The sequence below is a fragment of the Furipterus horrens genome, unplaced genomic scaffold (assembly GCF_987537825.1).
Source record: "Furipterus horrens unplaced genomic scaffold, mFurHor1.1.pri manual_scaffold_4, whole genome shotgun sequence".
Classification (NCBI taxonomy): domain Eukaryota; kingdom Metazoa; phylum Chordata; class Mammalia; order Chiroptera; family Furipteridae; genus Furipterus; species Furipterus horrens.
In genome coordinates this window covers 106434323-106459677 of record NW_028327174.1, presented here as the reverse complement: position 1 = coordinate 106459677, position 25355 = coordinate 106434323, and positions in this window count along the sequence as shown.

The window sequence follows — 25355 nt, the reverse complement described above, 5'->3', positions numbered from 1 at the left end:
CACTGCTGGCCATTGGCTAGCCAAGGTTTTTACTTCACTGGCTTCTTCTAACAGCCTTTAGTGTAATGTGTTCACAGTCCCAGAGCAGATAAGACGCTCTCATTTTAAAAAATCCTCAGACTTACAGTCCAGATATCTGTCTTTTTACTAAAACCCTAACATGATTTTGATAGTGGTGACCCAAGAATCTCACTTTGAGAAATGTTAACATGGAGACAGTCCTTTCTGAATGTATGTCTGCTGATAAGTATAAGTGACCTTCATGCAGATTGTCCTTCATCTTTACCTCTTTCTGCCAAACTTACCCCAATTTTCCTCTCCCCTCTTTTGAAAAACTATTGACATTACTTTTGTTAGTAATGTATTATTTGTTATTGATTATTTGTCTTTCCTCTCTATAAGTTATATACCATTTATTTTTTAATCTATGATGATACAGCTCTTGACAACAATGTAGTAAATAAGAGAGTAGATTTTCTTTATTAGAAGTAGTACTCTATTGGCAAAGCATATCCTCATGATATTAATACTGTAAAAGGTTTTAAAGTCAGTATCAGCTGTCATATTAGTATGGCAAATCAATATTTTCCATCTGCAAGAAACAGAAAGCAAGAATGTTGGCAAAGAGAACAGCAACAACAAAAGTTAAGGGGTGTCAGGCTTGACTTTTATCAAGATGATAGATTGAAATGACCCAAAATGTTGACAGAATGCTTTGTTGAGATGACCAGACACCACAGGCACTGAAGTAATTATAGCTCAGAAACAAAGCAGATTGAAGTTAAGCCATTTTCCTAATAAAGATAGAAAGGGAGGAGAGTTATTATATTTATTTTATCTTATACAAATGAGTTTTGGAAGAATGGTTGAATAAAAGTTAATTTATAGCTCTCCCATTTTGTTAGCCAAGTTCCCAAATAACGTTAACATATATGGTATTTTAAGAACTATCTCTGAACAGAGTTTCTCAGTATTTGGCTAAAAACTCTCTCAGGAACATTATCATTTCATGAATCAATATTATAAAAATTATCTTCAAAACTGTACCTCAAGTCCTTATTCTTTTCTAGAATATAGTCCTGAATAATCAGCACAAATTCAGTATCTCTATATACAAGAATAATAACCTTATCCTCACAATAGGTTCCTCCATGAATTTAATTCTACTTTTGAAAAGGCTGCTAGTATTCTCTGAGTGACCAATGCTTGTAGTCTGAAAGAAAATGTGTCCCTCATTCTTAAGCAGTCCCAACCAATTTTTTTATAAGCTTCCTTACATTTTTATCTGAAAATATTTTTCTGATTTTCAACATCATGACCCTGGACCAGGTCTTAACTTCACTGGAAGCTTCCCACACTCATCTCCTAACTAATCTTTGTCTCCAATTTTTTCCCTATTTAGCAAATTCTTGACTCTGCCACTAGATTTATCTTTCTAAGTCACAGCTTTCATCTTGTCACTCAAAGTTACAGTGGCTTTCCAATGTCAGTAAAATAAATAATTAACCTTTTCCCCAGGTATTGAAAGCCATTTTTTATTTTTCTAACTCTATTCTAAAGCTCTACTTTAGAATAGGTATATTACCTTGAGAGGTTGCAAAATATAAGATATGTCTGCCTGGAACCTGTAAATGTGACTTTAATTGAAAAAGGAGTCCTTGCAGATGTAATTCAGTTAAGGATATCAAGAAGAGGTCATTCAATATTAGGGTAGGTCCTAAATCTAATGACATCTGTCTTTATAAGAGAAGAGAAGGGGAGAAGACACAGAAGGGAAGGCCATGTGAAAATGGCCATAGAAATTGGAGTTATCCAAGCAAAAAATACCAGAAGCCACCAGAGGCTGAAAAAAGTAAGGAAGCATTCTCCCTAAAGCATTTTGAGGAATTGTGTTATGACATCCAGAGCCGTGAGGGAATAAATGTCTCATGTTTAAATCACCCAGTTTGTGTTGATAAGTTGTAGCATTCCTAGGAAACTAACAAAATAGGTCAACTGAGTCCTCCTGAAGCTATCTGCTTCTGTGGTTCCCCTTGCTTGGGATGCTTACTATACTTCACCACCTACTAAAATGACAGTTAACAATTTTAACAATTTTAAGCTCATACAATTTAAGAGACACTGTTGTAAGACTTTTCACATATTAAATTCTATAAACCTTTCATCAGCACTATAAAGTAGATACTATTATGTCTACGGATCAGTAAGCATTCATTCCAGACAAGCTGAAGTGTGAACAGAGCAGTGTTACTCTACAATCCATGCTCTTGATTGCTTCAAAACATAGTTCCTCTGTAAAATATTTTCTGATCACCTGCCTGGAAGAGATCTTTACAGTTTTCTATAGTTATTTTGGTAAGTACCATTCATGAAACAGTACTGACTGCCTCATATTGCTTTATTCATTGACTCCGCTAGATTGTAAAATGCTTAAAAGAAGTACATAGAGATTCATATAATTTTATCCTACTGAGGCTGGAATCATGTTTTTGTAGGTTTAAAATAAATGTCATTGAGTCAGTATATCTGATAGAAGACAAGTCAAGTGATCATGTTTAACACAAGTTAAACAAAGGGTGAAACCATTTGTCTGATGTTATTTTAAAAACAAAAAGAGACTGGCCTTCAGATTTCTGACTCATCAATGAATACTTTCTCACCATTGGGTTTCCTCTTACTTTACAATCCTAGAATACAGAAATACGTTCAAAACATTTGATTTTAGTAAACTTTATTAATAATATATCATTATAGAAAAATATAAGATAATTAAATATGGTAAAACTGGGAGGATTTTCACATTTTTAAAAATAATATAACAGATGAAGTTAATATCTTTATTAGCATAAGTTGTTATTTGGTTTTATTTTTCAAATGTAAATATTTAAAAATTTCTAAGAAAGTCAGTGCTCTGGGAAAACCAAGTCAAGATATTAAATTCAGTGACTTACTTATTTTATGCAGGAATGGAAAGAATAACTCACCTTCCTCTTTTCCTTACTAGACTCAATTGTCCTGATCAACAATTTTTGTGAAAGCAGAATCATCTCAAAGAACATGTGAAACCCAAAACATTATTTCATGAATTCTAGAAAAAGGTTTTTCACAGCTTCAATTTTATGAACTATAAAATTTTGAAAGATTTGTACGTTTCACTTTAATACTTCATCAATGTTAATTTATTAAAAAATCTAAAACATGGTTCTTATTTTTTTGTAAAAGTGAAGAACATGAAAAAAACATTTTAACAAGTACATTTTTAAATGATTCATAAACAGTAAAAAATATGAGTATTTGTGAAAGGTATAAAGGTTAAATATTTCCTCCTAAGATTTAGTTCCATGTCACTGAAGAAAAAATTGTTTGGTGGAAGTGAGAGCTTAACCAAAAAGTAGCGGATGAATGGCAATCGTAAGAAAGTGATCAAGGTTGAAGCATAGCACATGCTTGCATCAGTTAGGAATGTTTCAGCTGCAAGGAACAGAACGTGCAAACAATAATAGCATAAATGAAGGTTTGTCTGTTTACAAATAATGAAATATGAAGGCTGACAACTACTGGTGATGATTTCTCAGGTCAGTAATAACTAGAATCTTCATGATTCTTCTAGCTTTTTTCCATGTTTCTCATTTCATGGAGGCTTTAGTTATCTGCTTAAAAGTGTACAGGGCAAATGAGCACAAGCCACTTAATGAGAAAAGCAAAGGTCTTGGAAACCCCATTTTTTGCTTCCTTTGACATTTTATTCATCAAGGCTGTGTCACATTGTCACCTTAGAGGTTATATTTTACTGAGAGTTTTATAAAGATGTGTTTTCTTGAAAGACAGAACTAAGGCTAAATTTAAGCCTGTATATTAACTTAAAGAATGAAAATGTTTTGACAGCTGAAGCTTCCTCAATGCATCGATGGCTGTAACTGCATTCTGTGTCATTTGCTTTCCTCTTTCCAGAATAAGTATTTCTAGAATCATCCATGGGCCTGAATCTTTTCAACATGTAGGTCTGAATTCAAGTGTTACCTCCATATAGTATTTCTCTGACCACATTAACTAAAGAAATATCCTTATCATTTATCATTCTTTTGTCACTATCTGAAATTAGTCATTTATGTATTTATTGTTTTTGTTTCTGAGTGGAATAGAAGCTCTATGAGGAAGTGGGCTTTGTCTTGTTAAGCACCATGTCCCCTGTACTTAGGACAGCATCTGGCCTACTGTAAGTACTCAATAAATATTGATAAAATTCAAAAATATGTAAATCTATATATTTATGTATATTACCTCTATCGGTATTTGTTTCTAGATTTGTGTATTGACTGTCTATATTTAGAGAGTTTTGCTAAAAAGTTAATAACAACAAGCTATGGAATTGACATCGCATTGTAATAAACTACCCTGCAACAACTTTGAACTAGCATAATGTTCTGATGATAAAACCAGTATGATTGTGCTAACAGAGTGACTTTTACATGGAGTTTTATTGGTTATTCCAGTCTCTGGGCCCCCTCAATTATAAGTAGCACATCTGACATTAATTACATATAAATAACAGTTTAAAATGATATTATGATGCATTTCCCTAATAATAATGCATATAACTTCTTGCAAATATAATCATTAATAAAACTTTTTACAAACATAGTTTTATTTTTTTCTTGATGAGCTTATCTGTTATATTAATCCAAAGATATTTTCTATGAATTAGTTTAAATTTTTAAAAATTAGAATAAATATAGATATCTATAACTCTATAGATATATAGGCATTGTATAAAGGCAATAAATTTAGTATACAGTGTATATGTTTTAATAGAGAAGCTGCCATCTAAAGGTGACAAGCTTCTCTATTTGGTTTAGTAAGAGCAAAACATCTTGAAACATATTTTGAGAAAAATTTCTTGAATGATTTCTTAATTAGGAGGATATAAAACAGCCATTTTTCCTACAGAAAGTGTAATGGATGCTTGAAAAATGTATCACATGTGCATAGGGAGCCCTGGAACACCATGATAACCAAACACTTAGGGGTACAATTCCTCATGGACAGAGATGGCCCTGACTTACAGGAAAATATGTCCAAACATAGAGGCCTAGATGTATGAAACATTTAATTACCAAGGCTTGGATGATCTTGAGTCGGGAAGGTAATCCTGGAGATACATCGTGATAGCTCTGTTCCAGTCTTCAAAATGAGAAGTGGGCATAATATAGTCCTCTTTGAGGCAGTGACACAGTATTACCCAGTTCTCAGCTAGATGACTGGAAAAGAGTGAATAGATCAATGGATATAGCAGAAGCTGAGCTGGTCTTTCATCAAGAAGCACACTGATGATTAATCTTACCTTTGACGTGGAAGGGCCAGGACTGGATCCTTGATATGAACAGTAGTGTCAGTCCAGAAACAAGAGCAAAAAATCAAAGCATCAGCAAATGGAGTATCTCTTTGGACGGTCTAAAGACCATCCAATCTTGCAAATGTGGTTTATGCTACCTCTAATTTATTGTGATGTCTGGTAACCTCAGGCTGATGAATCTGAGGCCTGGAACTAATGTTGAGGTGAGATAAATTAAGACCAAAGTATGTTAGTCTGAATACTAGGACTTGTCATTACTTTAGGAAAGTTCTCTGAGTGGTGGAAAGCAAATCTGGACCATAATATATTTTACTAAACTGTTAAGTGAGAACCACTTTAATACTTAGATTAAAAAAAAAACTTATATGATGTATATAGTCTTAAATCTTGTCGATAGACAAAACTATTTAACATATAGCACATTACCCTTTCAAAAATCATTATTGAAGATTCAGTAGTCAAATGTGCTTGGTTCTTGGGGCAGGGTGAGGTGTTGAAGATGTTTTTTTGTTTGTTTTGTTTTTACTACTGCACTCATTCTTGTTTGGAATTAAAGGACTTTTATTGTTCCTCAAACTCATGAGGGTGCTCCTGCCTTAGGGCCAATTGTCTACCTGGAGTGCTCTGTCCCCAGAAAAATGGTTTGCTGTTCCACCTCATTCAAATTTTTGCTCATGTGTTACCTTCTAAATGAGGTAAACTACTTCCTTGAACTATGTTCCTGAACTATCCTTTATTAAAATCAGTCTTCCCTCATATATCCTGGTATTCCTTATCTACCCCTTTGCTGCTTTATTTTCTTTCATACCACTTATTCCTGGATATATTGTTAAATTAATTTATCGAGTGGACACCCTGACCCTACTCAACAATTAATGGAGCTCAAATTTTTATGTTTTGTTTACTGATTTTGTGTAACACCTGGCAATAAAAGCTCAATAAATACTGATGAATGAATGAATGAATAAAAATAACTATTACGAAGAGTGAAATAGCAGGAATCAGGAAGAAGATGAATAATGAGTCATGAGGCTATAGAGGAAAGAATGATTGAAATGAAGCAGAAAAGTGTCAGGAAGGCATAACAGGGAAAGAAACTTCTGAACACATAAGAGAAAGTGTTAGGGATGGATAGGATTTTACAAGTATAGAAGTAGTATATTGATGGAATAACTGAGCAAAAAGCACCAATGGGCAGTTAACTGGACATCTGGAGTTAGGATGTCTCTAAAGAATCAGGTATATAGAGTTGTGTAGTAGGAAAAGTATGTGCATCAGCCAGATTGCTCTTGGCTGCGAGAAAGGAAACCATGAATGAAATTTTATTCTTAAGAACTCTTGCCTAATTAGTTAGATATTTATTCCTCCTCACAATTGAATGCCCCTGCTAGGGAAGGCTCAGATTGAGATGACTCAGCAGCTCAGTGATATCATTGGAGATCCAGATTCTTTCCATTGCTCCATAGCTTTCAGCCTTTGCATAGGTTTCCTCCTCAGGCTGATTCAAAGATCGCTGCTGCAATTTCATTTCAACAGAAACAGATCCAGGGAAGAAGAGATGTTTGACTCCTCCTGCAGGTCTGTCTTAAGAATGATGAACCTTTCTCAGGAGACACTTAACACACTTCCCCTCACATGTCACAGACCATAGTTGGAATACTCTTCCATTTACTAATTAACATACCTAGCAAGCCCATTTAATGTTGTCAGCACTATTCTAGTTATTTGAAATATGACAGCACTAAACCAAATAAAAGCCTTGTCTTTGTGGTGTTTATGTTCTGGATGGGGAAACTGAAAACACACAAATTATCAAAACATATAATGTCAGACTGTGACAAGTTCTATGAATAAAAACACAGTAGAGTAAGAGAGAAAGAATGGGTATATCACATGGGGAGGAATTTCAGGTTGGGCACACAGAGATGAGTCTCTGAGGGAATGACTTTTAACAGGGATTCAAGTGAAGAGAGAGGAAACCATGTGCATACCCAAGGAAAGCTGTTTCTATGTAGAGAGAACAGCAAGTCTGGAGCCCTGAGCCAAGAATGAGCTTGCTATGGTCAAGAAACATGTGGCAGTCAAAGTGGCTAGCCTACAATAAGAAACAGAGGTCAAGGAAGGAGCTGAGGTCAGGAAGCTAGCAAGGGAGGCGGATTATGAAGAGTTGAATAGGCCTTGGTAAAGATGCTGGATTTTGCTTAGGAAGCATAGAATGATTTTAAAGAGAAAAGTGTGTGATCTAATTTACACTTTGAAAAAGATAACTCTGCTTCCACAGAATAAATTATAGGGGACAAGTACAGAAGCAGAAATGAGAGACTAAAGCTGAGGTATGGGTAAAAGAAGACTGTGGCTTGGAGAAAGATGCTGATGAAGATACACGGTTGTGTTGAGACTATATTGTGAAGGTGGCGAAAGACTGGCTCCTAAGCAGAGTAGACAAAACTTGGTGGTTTAAACTGATCTTCTAGGAGGAGTCAAGCATAACATCTACTGTAGATTATATTAGTATCAGATTATGAAGAAGCTTTAGTTATGTGCATCTCAATGAAAGATTGGTTAAGTAGCTAGTATCCATGTAGCAGGTTGGTTTGTCCAACAGGCAGACACTGAGATAGTGTTAGGGTGCGAGATGATTAGGGGGCCTCATGGGCATTACGCCTGTGGAAGCTGAAGCTTCATCTGAATCTTTCATAGGCTTTTCCAGTGCTCCATCAGACTGCAACTTCTGAGTGGTCTGGTATATAGCGTGACTAGTAGTTCTCATGGTCACAGTTCCATTCCTACTTCTTTGATGTAAAGTATGTCATGCTGGTCTGATTGAATGTATGTGGGAACTTGTGATGACTTATCAAATGCTTTATGAACTTTTAAGTGAAGCTCTGTAGGCAAAAAAGAAAAATCCATACCCAAAATAAGTGTTTATCTCTGTCAGAATGAATAACTTGTCCTTCCTGGGTAAGGTAACAAAATACAGAATACCAAAATCAATTTGCCTCCAAGTGGCTTGTTGGTCTCCTCAAGGGATGGTTTCACATCAGGCATTCGGCATCAATCCGTATTGCTGGCAGGTTGGGTATTCAGTGACAGTGTTCTCTGGATCAGTATCAGTGAGTTGGAGCCCATGCTGTGGGTTCTGACATGGCCTCCATCACTGCTCTTATGGCCAGAACTAGGGGGTGCATTGTGTCTGAACTGCATAGCCTGATAGACAAAGCTGGAGGGCAATAACTTGCAATACAAATACCTTTAAACTTTGTTTCCATTATCATATGTCCAACCACTTGCCTTTACTCCTGGGTCCCTTGTCTCTAACATTTCAGTGTTATGTCTTCCACAGTATGACCAGCCAGACAAGCCATGGGACAATTATAGTCTAACCCAGGGATTTTAAGCCAGTGTACTGCAAGAATTTTCATGCAACACCTGACTATTTAGTCAAGGGCATGGACCTCTTTTCCTTTAGACTGTCAAATTAAAGAAATAACAACAGCCAATACAACAATAGCTGTTCAGTGTGAATGAACCAAAATTATACCTATTTTTGTCAGCAAAAATACAATACATATTTTTAGTGTGCTGCAGAATTTTAGTAATTAGTTTATGTGTGCCATGAGATGAAAAAGGGTGAAAATTGCTGGTCTAACCTCAGGACAGTTCTCTTCTCACATAAAATAAATGGCCAGATGCACCGTGTCAGACTCTGGCAACTGGAAATATTTCCCTATGCTTCTGTCTATTGAAGCCACTATTGAATGTTATCCATTTTTAGCTTGTACTCACTTACTGAGCCTACCAATCAATAGATGAAACTGGGGGTGGTGGGTGGTTCTTCCATAATCATATGGTGATAAAGGATCCCTCAAAGGACCATATCTGTAAGCTGAGGAAGAGGTATTGGTTCAACATTCATGAATGAAATGATAGTCTGGGCTACCTGCTCGTGCAACGTGCTTGTGACCTATTTTTGTTTATACTTCATATTGAATAGTATATCACTTTCATTCTTCCAATAAATAGCCTATTGCTGGGTCTGCCTCGCATTATGACGTGGTGGGTCTGACAGAGTCCAGCTCATGATTATCTGTTATCCTATGGTCAGGTCTTCCATCTTTACCAGAACCCAGTAACATGTTAGGGACTGATTTCAAATGGTGTATAATTCTCCTCTGTAGATTGTATGACCTTGCTCCAGAATCCAAGAGGTGTCTATTGTGATTCTCCCACTCAGGCTTACCATAAACTACACATTATCTTTTCCTATCACTGATATCTCTAATACCTTTTGGGCCTTGTGGCAACTCAAAATTGGCAGCCTAAAAGTCATTCTGCTTCTTTCCTTGTGGTGTAAAGTCAAGACATAATAATCCCACATCATAAACTCTCTCACATCAAACTTTATATTCCAGATCCCTTGACCAAAAACAGCCCCCAAAACTCTAGTCCCAAATGTATGCTACAGCTACTGCTAGGTCTTAGAGCTTTTTTTAGGATATAGTTTCTTTACTCCTTTATCAGGCCCAAAAGGTCTCTTGATGGGATATTCTGTTATTTAACACTGGGAATAGGCTTAGTGGCTAAGAGGGAAGACGGGGGCACAGCTAGGGGAAGGTTGTGTAAAAGACTTTTGTGAAAGAGACTCTGTATTATCTTCAAGAGAGTAAAGAAATACAGCTTTTGTTGGGGAAGAGTGGGTCATTTCTGGGGGCTCAGAAATATTAGGGGAATCTAGAGTTTTAATATTTAGTCAACTTCCCTGATCCATGTATTATAATCCTATTCTTCCTAATAAGGATCCTGATCTTTATAACAGACCTGCCCTGTTTGGGAGATTAAACTTTCTTCTAGCTTGGTTATTCTGTTGATTAATTCTCTATTGATTAGCCCTCAGTGTTCTCTGCTTTCCTCCTACAGGAATTGAGAACTTCTTTGTATACTTAGCAAAAAGGCCCTCTGACTTTTTATTAGCTTTTACTAGTGATCAAGCACTCTCAGCTTATTGTCATCATTTTCAGGAAGTCCATTAAGCTCAGCAAAAGACACAATTTCACTGACTTTATAACAAACTATTTTCTCCATATTTCACAAACTAGCAACACAATGGTAGTGAATACTTTTTCACCGCTGCACTAGTATACCATTCCAATTCACACAGGTGGAGATTTTCATGACTACGACTTTGTGCCAGAAGCTATCTGTGCTCTCAAAATACCAGTATTGGGGTTCTATTTCTAGCTGAGTGGTGAATGTGATGAATGATCCAATTTTCAAACTCCTATTTATCTCTTCTTTCCCTGGATCACTATGGTACCAATTGTTTTAGGTTGAGTTCCCCAATAATTAGATTCTGAGATGGAGTGTTTCAAGCAGATCATTAGGCAGTGATTTGATAGCAACACCTGGTGAAGGAAGGGCAAGAAAGAGGGATTAGGTTAAGAGAAAAGTCAAGAAGCATTGAATGTTCAATAACAGTCTTGGTAAATCCTACAGGAAACCCTAAAGCTAGACAGGCCTTTAGAGCTGTCCCAATTTGAAGCAAGATGACCAGGCTTCTATGCCTTTTTATTGAGTATTTATTGAATATTCATTGAATGTGAAACCTTGGCCATAGTGTTTTTCCAATGCTTACGTAATCCCTGAAAGGGCTGACAGCTGAACACTGTGTTCCTCTTTCTCCAACACAAATCCTTCAATGAAGTATAAAGCTCTGTCTCCTGGGGACACAAAGACGAATAAGAAATGTCAGGCTCTTTGGGATAAAGATGCAGATTGTTTTGCCACATCATAGTAATGATTAAGATAACACACAGTGGGGGACCATTCTGGGCTAAGTATTGAAGAATGAGAAGAAATTATTCACAAAGGAAGAATATTCCAGACAAAAGATCATCACAAAAAAAACAGAAACATGGAAAAACCCTCAGGTAGTGCCAGTTGTGGATATTTTGCATGGACTTTAACTTCACTACTCAGTAGGTATTGGTAATCACCAAAGGGTTAGCTTAAGCTGGTAGTATATGGTAAGGTTGGTGAGGTCTGCATTTTAAAGAGACCTGGTGGGCACAGTCTCCGTCGGCAGCCGTCCGTCTCGAGAGACGATGGTGTAGCTTCTTAAGAGTCTATCTGCACCGCCGAGAATGGTTGTGCAGTCCGACTCGGGAGTGACACGGTATCTGTCTCCTCCCGTGTTGAATCGACATCTTGCGATGAAGCTACAGAGCCTGGGCAGGGTGATATGGAGGGTCTGCTGTTGCCCATGCAGCAGACCCCCCCCTCTCTTCGCAGCTGAAGGGTCCAAGGGAAAGACGGAGTCAATACAGCTTGGCTTCAGGTGCGCCGCAGGAGTTGCCGGTGTTGACTACAATGTCAAACCGCCTTAGGGACTCCGGCTCCGGATTTTCTGTCGGGGTTTACTCCCTTAGCCTTTCCCCTGAAGAGGTATGCCGCAAGGCAGCGGAGGTTTTTTGGAATCAGAGTTTTCCTTCTCTGATGTGCCCTGACTGGAAGATCGAACCAGCGACACTTAGCTTGCAGGCTGACGCTCAATCCACTGAGCTAAACCAGCCAGGGTTGGGCACAGTCTACAGGATGGATTATAATGCTTACAATGACCATGTATGCACTTTATGACCTTGTTTGACAAAACAAAGCCACTGTAGGTTTCTAAAGAGGAAACTGACTTGACATTCTCTGTATTTTGGTAGTAAATGAAATATATTGATGGTAAGTGGATCATGAGATAAGAAAATAGATGCAGAGAAATCGGAAAGCTGTTAAAATAGTACAGGTAGAATTCTTATCATATAATCTGTTGCTAAAGAAGGAAATCCTATTCTGCAGATTGGCAGATGGTCTAAGTATATTTGCTTCTCTAAACTCACATTAATTTATTTCAAATCACCAGTCTCCTTTCAATTTATTTTTTCTTATCTCAATATGTGCGTCTTCATATGCTTTCCATGGCACTTTCTAGAAGTTAGAATCTTCCTCTTCATCTCATACTACTGATACTACAGGGTAAATCTGGAAAAATAATAGAAGGAGCCAAATACACACATAGGGCTCTAACCTGGTGTTCGGTGGAAAGACATGATGCAATCAGACATGATGCAATCAGAAATCAAGAAGCATAGAACTGAGTAGTGAGCTGAAATGGTATCTTAGTTTAAGACCTCTGTTGAATGAGGAAGCTTGAATTTCATGTACCTGACCTTTAGGACAAAGGATATGGAGAAGTCATGGCATACGTCTGGGTACTATTTATGGTTTCTTCCTAGTGGATGACAAAAGCAGTTTTAAGGGCACCAGTGGCAAGATAATAGTTTATGGACTAGTCATCCTGAGTTTAGTTAGTGTATTCAAAGTTAAAGAAGGAGGGGTATGGTGTTAATCTTAATCCTATAAGGACAGGCGAGCTAATTCCTCTTCTTGTGGAAATAAGTGGGGCATACGGAAAGCCTGGAACTCTTGGCCAGGTCATGAAAGATCTGAGGAGATACAGTTAGATTGCTGGTGCACTACTCAGAGCAAGCCAGTGTTAAAGAGAAGGTCATCCCAGGATCCAGAAGCAAAGAGAAAAGAAGTGAAATATTCCAAATTCAGGAATCACCAGTTAAGAGGAACATTTTGAAATAGGTCAACCAAATCCTATATCTCAGTGGTAAGAAGAGTCTTTAAACTTCTGTTATGAGTATTCCACAGAGTGCTGGGAAGGTGGAGCAATTACCAACAATAAAACAAGGGTCTTCAAAAGCTTCAATTCTAATTATCGAGGGAAGGCCTTGGCAGGATGAGAACTCTGATAAGTCTCTGAATACTGTTGGGAACGAGAGTGACCTGGTAGAAAATGGCCCAGAAAGAATCAAATGACTCTTTGAAGTATATCAAAAAGAAGCTGAGCTTTTAAAATTAAAACTGGTTGAGAGTACATATCCTGTTACATAATGATATGCATATACTGTAAGCAGAAAGCCAAAAAAAGCTCATTATAGAGATAACTATTTTCTTCTTCCTCAGATTGTAGGTATCTGCTTTCCTACACCACACCAGCTTTCTCATTATTTTATGCTCCTTCATAACCTCAGGATGGATTTTTGGGGTCTTTTTTCTACTTCATAACTTTTCACCTTAAACTTCCACTGCTAATTAGAAAACATTTTCCATGTGTCTTATTCCAAATCTAAGTTTATAGAAGCAAGAATTGGACAGACCTAAGTCACCTTTTTAAATCAGGCCAGCAAGGTCATTGTTTCCTGGACAACCTATAGTCAAGGAAGCTTTTGTTACATACATGACAGCTCAGGCAGCCAGGGCTGTCACAGAGGTAGAGTTTTATTTAGAAGTAAGTGTAGGCCAAGAAGATGTGTTGGGAATATTTTTGTAGCACACTGGCTGGAGTTTTCATATACAGTCACCCCTCACCCCTCCACCCATGGCTTTGCTTTCTGCAGTTTCAGTGATCTGTGGTCAGCACATTATCACAAGAAAAAGGGTGAGTATAGTACAGTAAGATATTTTGAGAGGGAGAAAGATCACATTCACATAACTTTTATTGCAGTATATTGTTACAATTGTTCTATTTTATCTTATTAGTCATTGTTATTAATTTCTTACTGACTCTAATTTATAATTTAGACTATCAACAGTATCTATGTGTAGGAAAAAACATAGCATATATAAGACTTGGTACTACCTGCAGTTTCAGGCATCCACTGGGGATCTTAGAACGTACCCCCTGCAGATAAGGGGGACTATTACAATGCACTCAGAACATTTCGATAGTAAACTCAGGCCATATATAGCTTCCTTTGTTCATACACTGGGCATTGCAGGTAGAAAAGCCCATTGACTAGCTCTTAGGAATGAAGTATTGCACCAAGCAGATTGGGGCGGGGGCGGGGGGTTATATTGTTCCCTACTTTCAAAGATCCTCCTCACTTTTCTGGAACCCCTTCTAAAATAAGTCATCTGATTAAAGCCACTTGGAAGCCCCACAACTCTGCAGGCCATCAAGTAATTGTCCTTAGATAGACTGAACTTTCACTGCCCTCTAGTGGGAGTGGAAGAGGCAGTTTTGCTGCTAATAATAATTGGGGTTCAAGTTTGAATGAATAAGCAGGATCCACCTTATTGAACAAAAAGAGCCACCATGAAAGAAAGAGAAGAGGGTTTTTGTGTGGAGGAATAAAAAGGAAGTATGTATAGGATGCAAAAAAAAAACAAACAAGAAGAGTCTGGGAAGAAAAGAAGACCAAGGAGGAAAACCTGAATGCCAGGAACCCCGAGCTTGGAGAAAAACGAGTGAAGGTGAGGCCCAGAAGGTACAGGGAATGAAAAATTGTCTAATTTCAGAGCTAGGAGCTGTGTGGGAGCAAAATCCTCATTAGAGGACTATCTAATGGAATGTCAAATGCAGCATCACCCATTTTCAACATTTTCAGACTCTGAACCATTGCATCTGATTATGCGTCTGGTATAATGCCAAACCCATGCCCTCTCTGAGATTTCCCATGGAATGCTTCCTCACAATATCTCCTTAGCTCTAAAAGCAATGCCTGGAACATAATTAAGTCTTCAAACCTGGTTTCACAAACTGTAACATCAACAGGAACGTCTAGATGGTTGAAAGAAACTTCTGCACAAGTATTTGAAGGATGCAATAAAATACCATGGCATCCTAGTTAACACATTAAAAAACTGATCCTTATGCCATACTTAAGACAATTTTTTTTTTTCTTGGAGTGACTCACTGAGTATTATTTGCAGCCCAAATAGCTGAATGTAGGTAGACCTCATTATATAGATCCAATACAAATATGAGGCATATGCTTTTCCTTCATAGCAAAAGAGTATATAATGTTGAACAGAGTACCTAAAAATTGTCAAGTTATTAATACTTTGGTGAGAAAATATGGATTCACTCTTAAAACTGGAGAGTAAATGCATGGCGATACATCACTTCAACTGCTATAACCAAGCTAGCCCTACCTAAACCAAGAAGGCCTGCTTGCCCACCACAGTGTTTTGTGGAATATTGATTCTAAGCAGAAGAATGCTGTAAAAATGGAAGAGTGTAAGCTAGTTTTTATTGGTGGTAATCATACTGGTTGGTACAAAATCATGACACTTAATATCATCTACTAGGAGGTTTCTAGCCTGTGAGAATCAATCATTTATGAATAATATGTTGGAGACATATTGTCAGCGAGTGATTGATAGTGTGTTCGCAGAGCATTCCTGGAATTTTCCCAGAGCAGAGACACTAAACATGACTCTTAATGACTTATGCCAATTTTAATGTTTATATTTTTCATAAGTAGTGTGGAGAAGATTCTGGGAGCTTCACCCAAAGAGAAATCAATCTGTAAATTAAGAATCCTTGAATGTGTGGACCAGCCACTGAGGCAGATCATAGCATTTCTCAAAGGGACACAACTTTATACCCTGAGAAAGATGCAAGAAAAATAGTATTGATGTAAAATTAGAGTGCCATTGGCAAGCACAAAACAGCTAAGCCGAGGAATATTTCCCCAACTCTGTATTGAAGAGCTGGGGATACATTTTGTGTCTGAGAAGAGAAACTTATGGGATTGACTGTGTTAACTCTCTGACATGAACTTCTGTCTAAATCCTAATTAGTAAAGAATGCAATCCCTATCTCCTAAGGCAGGCAAGGAAGCTGTGCAAAAGAAAATGAGGGTGTTCCTGTGCTGGTGGCTCTTAATGTCAATGTGCATCTGCATCACCTGCAACACTTGTTAAGAAACGTTGTTGGGACCCTTCCCCTAGAGCTGCCCATTCAGTAGGTCTGGGATGGGGCCCTAGAATCTGCATTTGTAAGTGCCCAAAATGCTGATGATACTGAGATGGGAAATGATATTTTGCTAACCACTGTCTTGCATAATCTTGGACTTACTAATCTTTGAAAATAAATTTTGGGAATAAGAATTTGGCAGTGCCATATGAGTTAGAAAGGAAATAAAAAAGGAATACTGATGATTGATTCTTCCTCTATCCATCTCTAACTTTATAACAAAGGAAAAGAACCTTTACTTAATTGTAGGTTATTTACATAACATTATCTCATTTAATAGGCACAGTATTCTTGAGCAAACATAATCAGTAACCCAATAATATAGAATTAATAAATTATATAAATTCTAAGCATCCTGTGGCTCTTTTTTAAAATCATTTTTCATTTAAAGAAACATTAGTTTGATATCTAAAATAATTTGGGGAAAATTAAAACTCTATACCAGATATTTTTTTCAAAACACCAAAAAGTGAAAAACACTCATAAGGCATACCAAAAATGTGTTCTTCCCACCTCTTTCCCTTTCAGTATCTTCTAGCAGCATATATACTTCAGGAAGATTCTTCCTTGGGGCCACAAGAACCCCTGGAATTAGACCAAAAGAGCTTGTGTCAGCCTAACTAACATGGTTGGGTTATTCATTGTCTCTGAAAATATGGGTTTGAGTTACAATCACCAGAAAAAAATTTTTTTCAGTGAATTGGGTGAGTTTATTTTAATTCTCATTTAGCCCAACTCAAGAATTGCTATACAGTTGACCATTGAACAACTGAGGGGTTAGAGACAACCACCCCTCATGCAGTAAAACATTCACTACAACCTTCGCCTTCCCCCAAACCTAACTACCTATTTAAAAATTGGAGGCTACTCTAACAATCTATCTTGAAGTGGTTTTAGTGGGACTTTATCTCTGGTTAAAGGGTTGTCATGTGACTGAGCCCTAGCCAATCATGGACTGAACAGATGACCTTCCTTCCTGGCACTTTGCATCTCTGAATCAGGATTACCAGTGTCTATTTTGCTCAAATGAGAGGGACAGTATGTTAATGAAGCAAAGAAGAGATAAGCAAATCTGGGAGATGGACAAAAGTAAAGATTCTTAACGAGAAGAAGAGCAAAGCACCCTTAGAAGCAAATAAAAGTGGGCCACACTGCCTGTATTTAAGTTCCAAAATTTCCACATATCCTGGGCAAGCTTTACTTCTTTGAATCCCGTTGCTTTTTTTGAAAATAGGTGTCTCCTAGGGTTGTTGTGAGGACTGAATAAGTTGATACTTATCTATCTATCTATCATCTGCTTATCTATCTACCATCACTTTTCCTTAATCCCTATCCCATGTTCCCCAGCCTGTATTTATATACATGTACAGTGGTAGGTTGGCACCCCTCATTAATTCTTTCTGGAACTCATGACAAGTGCTGCAGCTGATGAGTACCGAACTGATTAGGAGCTAGGGTGAGACTGACTTGTGACCTATTTCATCACACGAGAGGAGTGCTGAGTGGTGAGTAGCACCGAGTGTTGAAACATTTTTTTCTTGTCAAAAGACGATGAATACAGGATTTGATGAGTTCTGAAGTTGACAAATATCAAGGTATGACTCTATATAGAAAGTGCTTAAGACAGTGTAAATATTGTATATATGTTGAATATTTTTATAACATTTTTTAGTTCCCAGTTCTACCCAGTAAAGTGAATAGGTCAAAATAGCTTATACCTGCTATTATCATAATTACATTGAACAATCATCAGCCTTGCTTTTTTGTATTAAAGATAGAGATCCAAATGACTTAGTAGGATTTCTTCCAGATTGATCTGATAATGCTAGGTACTTACTTGACTTACAATCTGCCAGAAAAGAGGAAGGAGAGAGTTAAAAATGGAAACCCCATCAAGTTTTTTAAAAAATGATTTTCTTAATTTTTTAGAAGTACGTAGTATGGAAAAAATTGAAAGCACAAGGTCAGAATTCTGTATGAGATTAGTAGAAAGAGCACTGTAAGAAAAATGCCCTACAAGTAAACAGAATGAAATGTAGTTTACCTTTACAGGTAGAATGGTTATTTTTATTTTTCTTAATAGGATATTGTGAGTTTTGCAAATAAGGATAAGTTAAGTACTGGCTGATGGGATCTCAGTTGCTAGAGACACAAGAACACCCTATAATTTGACCTTGTTTTTTTTTTGCTATTAATTACTTTTCAACAAGCCTCGTTTTGTAGATTTCAACATTCTAATCCAAATGAATGGTATGAAGTACTAAATAAAATCAAAGAAAAACATAGAAGAACTCATATGAAACCGCAGCTATTCTCTGGATAAAAACTATTCAATGAATCAAATTGAGATCATAATTCACTCATCCTAGGTCAATAAAATGATATAATCATAATAAATTTCTGTTGTCTTCCTTTTTATAATATAACCCTTAAAATAGCATATGTATGGATAGCGGAAATTGTGAATCTGTGCTGGGGTAAGGCTTACAGTTCTTAAGTGGAGAAGATTAAAATATTTCAAGAACTATTTTATGGGTTCTTCAGTATGAAATGCGCCTACTGCCAAAAAACAGCAAGTTATCTTTACAGGAATTTCTCTTGTGAATATGAAGAAAGGTTTTCAAAACACACAAATATATGTTAATGAAGAGACATGAAAAGGGGGGATAAAAATATGTGCCAAGATATCATTTGACTTCCGTCTCTTCACTTCTTCATGCTTATCATCTTTCCTATTTGCTCCCACCATAGGATTAGTTTTGCACTTATCATGAATCTAGTTCACTCCCTGCCTCCTGGGACTGGTTTAGCTCTATGCTCCTGGCCCTCAATAGGAATTATTTGACATGAAGATCATTTTTGCCTCTGGTCCCTGTATCTACTGCTTGAGCTGTGTTTAATAATGTACTCACGTTCTCTGCAACTGAGTCTTAAATTTTCTTTTCCTTGGTCCCTATCCCATGTTCCCCAGCCTGTATTTCAGATCATATCCTCACCAAGTTTCTAAAGATGAGTCTATTTTGCTCTCCTAAACCTACTTCCTTGTACTGATAGACTAAAACACTCCTCTTACTCCCTGAAAAGTTCTCAAGCTCTCTGCCTTTGTGGACTGCACTCTTTATTTATAATGCTTTTTGCTTCACTCTGATCATGTGTTAGAATCTTCTGATGTGAATTGTTTTCCAGTCTCACCCTCCTTTAATCTCATATAGTAGTATCCTAAGTCTTAGTGTTGATTGCTTCTGGTGAGTCTCACCTCTATAAAATAAAGCTAAATGTCATCTCTAAGGATTGAAGGAATCATGAGACTCAGGACTTCCAGTAACCCTTCTGCAGATGGAAAGTGGCAAGCATGAAAAATTCACTGGAGAATTAATAATACATGAATAAAAAACAGTACCAGGCAGTGACAAAGGCCAGCTGAAAATGGAAAGCAAAAATCTGTAATTGTTCAGTGCCTCAAGGTTTTGTAGCTTCCCAAAGTATTACTCTGTGGGCTTGTTAGCGAAGCTCAGGCAATGGTTACTAGGAAAGAATTCTGATTTCAGGTTGACATAGATGGCTTGAAATGTTTTAAGAAGTGAGAGCAGTGATTGTGCTGGTATAAAAAAAAAAATTTAGAAGAAGAAAAGGGAACACTGCTGCAGAAACCTCTGTTCTTAATTACATTTTTGCTTACTAGGTGACAGCACAGCGGAGTGAGGGTATTAAATTGAAAGTAATCTGGGGTAGAAGAGAGAAGGTGCTGAGATGCAGATTTCAGTGATGATATAACACTTGCAATGGTTACTTCCAGTATGAGGAGCCATTAAAGAGCAGTTCTGTGGAGGTTACACAGTCTTAAAAGAACTTGGGTGCTAAAACAGATAAAATTGACGCGATGAACAGGTTGAAGGAGAGACAAGTGAGGGATAGTGCCAGTAGTAATTCTAAAAGAATGATACAGAAAAGTGGAATGAACTTGATCTGATATATATATTTAAAGTGTTAATATAAAATATATTTTAACATGACACTTCAAATATCTTTAAAAATGGCAATATGAAATGAGACAGTTGGTCCCACTAGTCCCTCTGGTTTAGCATTAGAGAAAAAATAAGGGCATAACAGAATAGGGCAATTATTCTGTCTGCAATTAGATAAGAGTAAGAAAGGGAAAGGGTTAAAAATAATTTGGGGAGAAGTGAGTTTTTGTTTTTTTCCCACAGAGGAACAGAAAGAATAAAAATGAGGTGAGGTGAATCACTGCAGAATGGGTTGCTTCAATAGAAAGGTTATCTTATCTTTATAACAGAAATGACAAAAGAATTGAGTTGAATACACAGTGTGAGACAATAGAAATAATTAGTACTGGCTGACTGGAAAAACTTTTGCATAGAGCAAAAGACCGGAGGGTTTAAATACTGGCAACAAAAAGAAATAGAGTTTCTATTAAAGTTCAAAGTTGTGACCTTTTCTAATATAGAAATAATGCTTATCAAAATTTCTTCAGTGTTCAACAATATTTTAATTGTTTTTGGAAAGTTTATCTCCTCAAATCCTCAAATTTATTTAATGTCACCCAACTTTGCAACAACAACAAAGGCTATATTGGAAAATTTCTTTGAAAATACGAACTGTCTTGAGTAATTTAATTATATTCAATACACATTCTTCTTAGAGCACAAAAGTATTGCTTGGGAGTAGAGCCTATAAATTTATTCTGACTCTGGTATAAGATGGTATATATATATATATATATATATATATATATATATATATATATATATATATACATGCCGGATCTCATATAAATTTTAAACAGAACAAAAATTAAATGTAACTTGAAGGCTTGAAGTTCAGAGAACTTCTCTTGTCTTGGCTGTGTCTTCATTAATATAGTAATCTTTTATCAGTTTAGAGAATTCAGTTAATGGACAGCCAGTTGGCTTTAAGATCAAACTCACTGAGCAACAATTAGGAGTTCAATTTGTGCTTCTGAAACTGTATATCAAATCATGTCCCAAAGGGATCAGACCAAACACTATTATTATTTTATAAAATCATATCCATGAAATTATTATTTAAAGTCAAACATAATGGTATGAACAGTTTGTAATCTGCTTGTGTATATGTCATGAAGAGAATCTGATTGAAAGGCCATACTTTACAGTCTTTTCCACAATAGACAGACATTGATGCATAAACTAGTTTGCACACTCTTCATATCAGAGCAGGTCTATGTTGTACAGAATGCAAAAATTACTCACTAAACTTTGATAAATTTCATGTACACCCAAAGTAAGTTTCATTTAAATTTACTTGGATGATATTAACATAGATATAGCTTCAAATGTACAAGCATCTTAATGCTTTTGCTAAACACAAATCAAAAAACAAAATATCCAGAGTTATTTCTCTGGTTGCTAAACTTGATGCAATACTCTCAAAGGAATCTGTCCTGGCAGGCTCTCTTGAGCACAAAAATTAGGCTGAAACTGTTCATCTAATATCAGCCTGGGGTGGCCACTTGGGCCACACAGAACTGGATGTTTGCTTTGAGTATGGAAATCGGAACAGGGTTATGAGATATCACATTTGGTCTGGAACTTGCAGACAGTTAGAATGTCACTCTAACAATACAGATTAAGAAATTATAGGCATCTGGACTGAGGCAAAGGCAGGGAAAGAGTCTTAAAAATTTAAGAGCTATTTCCACCACCCTCCAGCCCCATTTATCTTTCTCATTATTTGGGGGGAGGGGAGTGCATTTTTCTTATTTTTTTTTCTTTTTGATTTTTAACTGAAAAAGTTCTTCTTTTCTTTTTCATTCTATAGCAACATTATGATCCACAGGATTCCACTGAAAATTCAATGACAGAGCACATTTGAACACATATATAGCAACACATATCTACTATATATCATATGTATATGTACATACATTTCTATATTTTTAACATTCTACTTCCACTTTATAGTGAGAGAGTTTTCATTATATGGTATTAAAGACTTTTTTAAAGCAGATATCTCCCAAAAATCAATCCTGTTCCAATTGCTCTCATGATTCACATCCAGTTTACTAACTACTCACTTGTCTATTTCCACTTAAATGACTGTTGGTACATTAAACTCAGCCTGAATGAAATAAAATTTATTAGGTTGCATTTCCTGTGACTATGAATGGCTCATGCATTCTTCCAGTAATTTAGGCTGTAAAACTTGGCTTCGTAAGTATGCAAACTGCCCTCCTTTCCATTCCTCCTGCCACCACCCTTTTGTAAGCCTCAAAATCTCTCTCAGGAACTATATCCCAACCTACTTCCCTGTTTCATGTGCTCCTCCAGCAAGTGCCATAATATGAAGCTTCCTACCTGGACTGCTCCGCCTATCATTCCTCTGCTCAACAACCTCCAATTGCATTTAAGATTGCAACCTGCTTTTCTAGTCACGTTTCCTGCTTCTTAACTTCACATAATCTGTACTCAAGCAAATGGATACTTTCTTCTCTTAATATGCCTCATGTTTTCCTGATTTTGAACAAGTTCTTTCCAAGGTTCGGCTTGAAATTCATCACCCTGACGAAGTGATTTTTTCTGCTATTCTTTTTTCTCATTACTAAATAGAACTCCATCACCGTTAAAACGCCATTGCACTTTAACCCCCCCTTTTTTGTGTGTGCCTCTTTAATTTACATTATAATAATTGTCTGCTCATCAAATATTTACAGGATTTTAAACTTCTTGTGGGTAGAGGCTGTGTCACCCACAACTGACCCTCGCACAGAGCCCTGCACGCAGAGTTCAGCCAGCATAAGATTGATTTCACTGTGTTGAACATACTGTCAGAGCATGGATTTTCCTAGTGTGAGTGCAGCTGCTCCTGTTTAAGTGCAACATGTACTCATGAACTTTTCCGCCTTCATATGGATGAAGTGTAAATTTAGGCATTACCATGATTCTGTTTGGAGATGGAGCTCACTTCCTGTTAGTTTAGCCTTATTCATGGTGAACTTACGAGCAGACATGGCTCCTCCACAAAGCCCAGCCTTCTTGCACTTGGGGGCACTACACGGCACTTCAGCACTCCACTTGGGGCCATTTTAGGTCATGAAATCACCAACAGAAGACACAAAACTGCAGTACACATGACACTAAATAGACCTCCAAAGATATACTTGTGTATAGTCTAAGAGATAAGAAATACTGGGGAGGAGGAGTCGCCTTAGTTGATTTTCAGCTAGGAATGTTGGGACTTGAGTGACAACATTTTCACCACTCTCCACATGTCCACGAATGACCGCAAAAGCACCCAAGTATTGATTTAGTAATTACCAATTCATTTTAGAATGTAGGTAAATGCACAAATATGAAATCGGCACATAATGAGGGTCAACTGTGCTAAGGACAATTACACCAGGTGGCCAAACATTATGGAATGTTTTATTAGTTCCTTAGTAAGGTTGAAATAAACTTGAAACTTCTCATCATTTCTCAGCTTGTATTTTATACTAGTGATGAGAAGCTGTTTATAGTCCTCACATATGTTTACTGGCACTTGATTGTTTAGAGGCAAGCGTTGTTATACTCGTATACTCCTCTTTACTTAATTCCCATTCAATCATTGCAGCACAGGTTAGCATCAACTCCACTGGGAAGTCTGTCAATTGGCCTTTCTTCAAATGTATGCATCCTTCTATTTTGGCACTTGAAATTTTCTGTCAACTCTTTATGGAGAAGTTCTTAATAAAGTCTATGTTTATCCAATTTTGCAGCATTAATACCTAGCACAATACCTGGCAAATAATAGGTGCCACATATTGGGTTGAATTGAACTAAACTAGGAAGAATTGCTAATTCAAAAAACAATGAGAATGATGAGACTTTAAGTTGAATATGTAAAAAGTATGTAAAAAACTAGGACTGATTTTAGTAAGTTTAAATGAAAAATGATACAAAAAGAAACAAAAAAATCAATTGATTTAAGAAAGACTCTGTGTGCTCAAGTACTGAGTGGGAGAAATGGCTTAAAATTTATTATATAACACAAATAGAGTGATTCAGCAGCATAAAGCAATTATTTAAAAAGCTAACATTATGCTGGAGTATATTAATAGGAGTATGACAAGCTTATCATGAATAGTAATCTTTCTTCCATATTTGGCAATAATCAAGCCTTTCCTTAAGTATTTATGAGAGTTGTAGAGAAATTGGAGCTCATTCAAAGAAGATCAACAGGAATGAAAGTGAGACTATTAGAAAAGATGAAAGGAGTTTGGGGACTCCAAGAGAGGTCAGAGAACAGTACAGAGTATCATGAATTAGAACTTGTCATTGAGCCAAACCCAGTGCTTGGCACAAGGCTCAATAAATAACTTGGTCAATTAAAGTACTGATGCTGAGGATCAAAAGAGAGAGATTAGTGATCCTGCATTAGTATAGTAGCCAAAACTGCATGAAATAGATTAAAATTGTAGATATAGATTAAAGGTTATTTGAAGGAGAATCTGATAGTATCAAGTGATTAAACACTGGGACAAACTTCAGTGAGAGATCTTGAAGTATTCTTCCATACTTATTTATTAGACTCATTTAGAAGACAAACTGCTTTGCACCACTGGTTAAGTCCAGCCTAGAAAAACAGGCTGGACTACTTGCCCTTCTAAGCACTCTAACAGAATTATAATACTTTCTGGTATATTTGTTTTTTGTTCTTTTTTGTCTTTTTCTGTTCCAGAAGTCTTTGACTATAGTCTTATTTAACCTATTTCATTGTGTCCATTTTGACTATTTTCATATATCTCATTTTCACTTTTACATGTTTTCCTAGGGATGATGGAGAAAAGTGTCTCCATTTATTTCCTCCTTTTTATTCTGACTTGGTAATAGATTTGAATCATGTTACAGAAAGAAAGAACTCTTGATTTTAAAAAGTTGGGTTATATCTCTTGCATAAACAGTAACAGTAATAATTATTTTATAGTATCTATTCAGGACTTAAATGTTCCATATACTAGGCTGGGGATTTTATATGCTTTATCTCATTTACTCCTAACAAATTTTTCTGTGAAAGGTACTATTATGATTTCTTTAATGGATGAGGAAAAATAACTGTTAAATAAATAATTCTAAGTCATATGAGTTAAGAGGCAGAATGGTGATTCAAACACAGATCTTTCTGACTTTAGGCAGCAAATTCGTAACCATT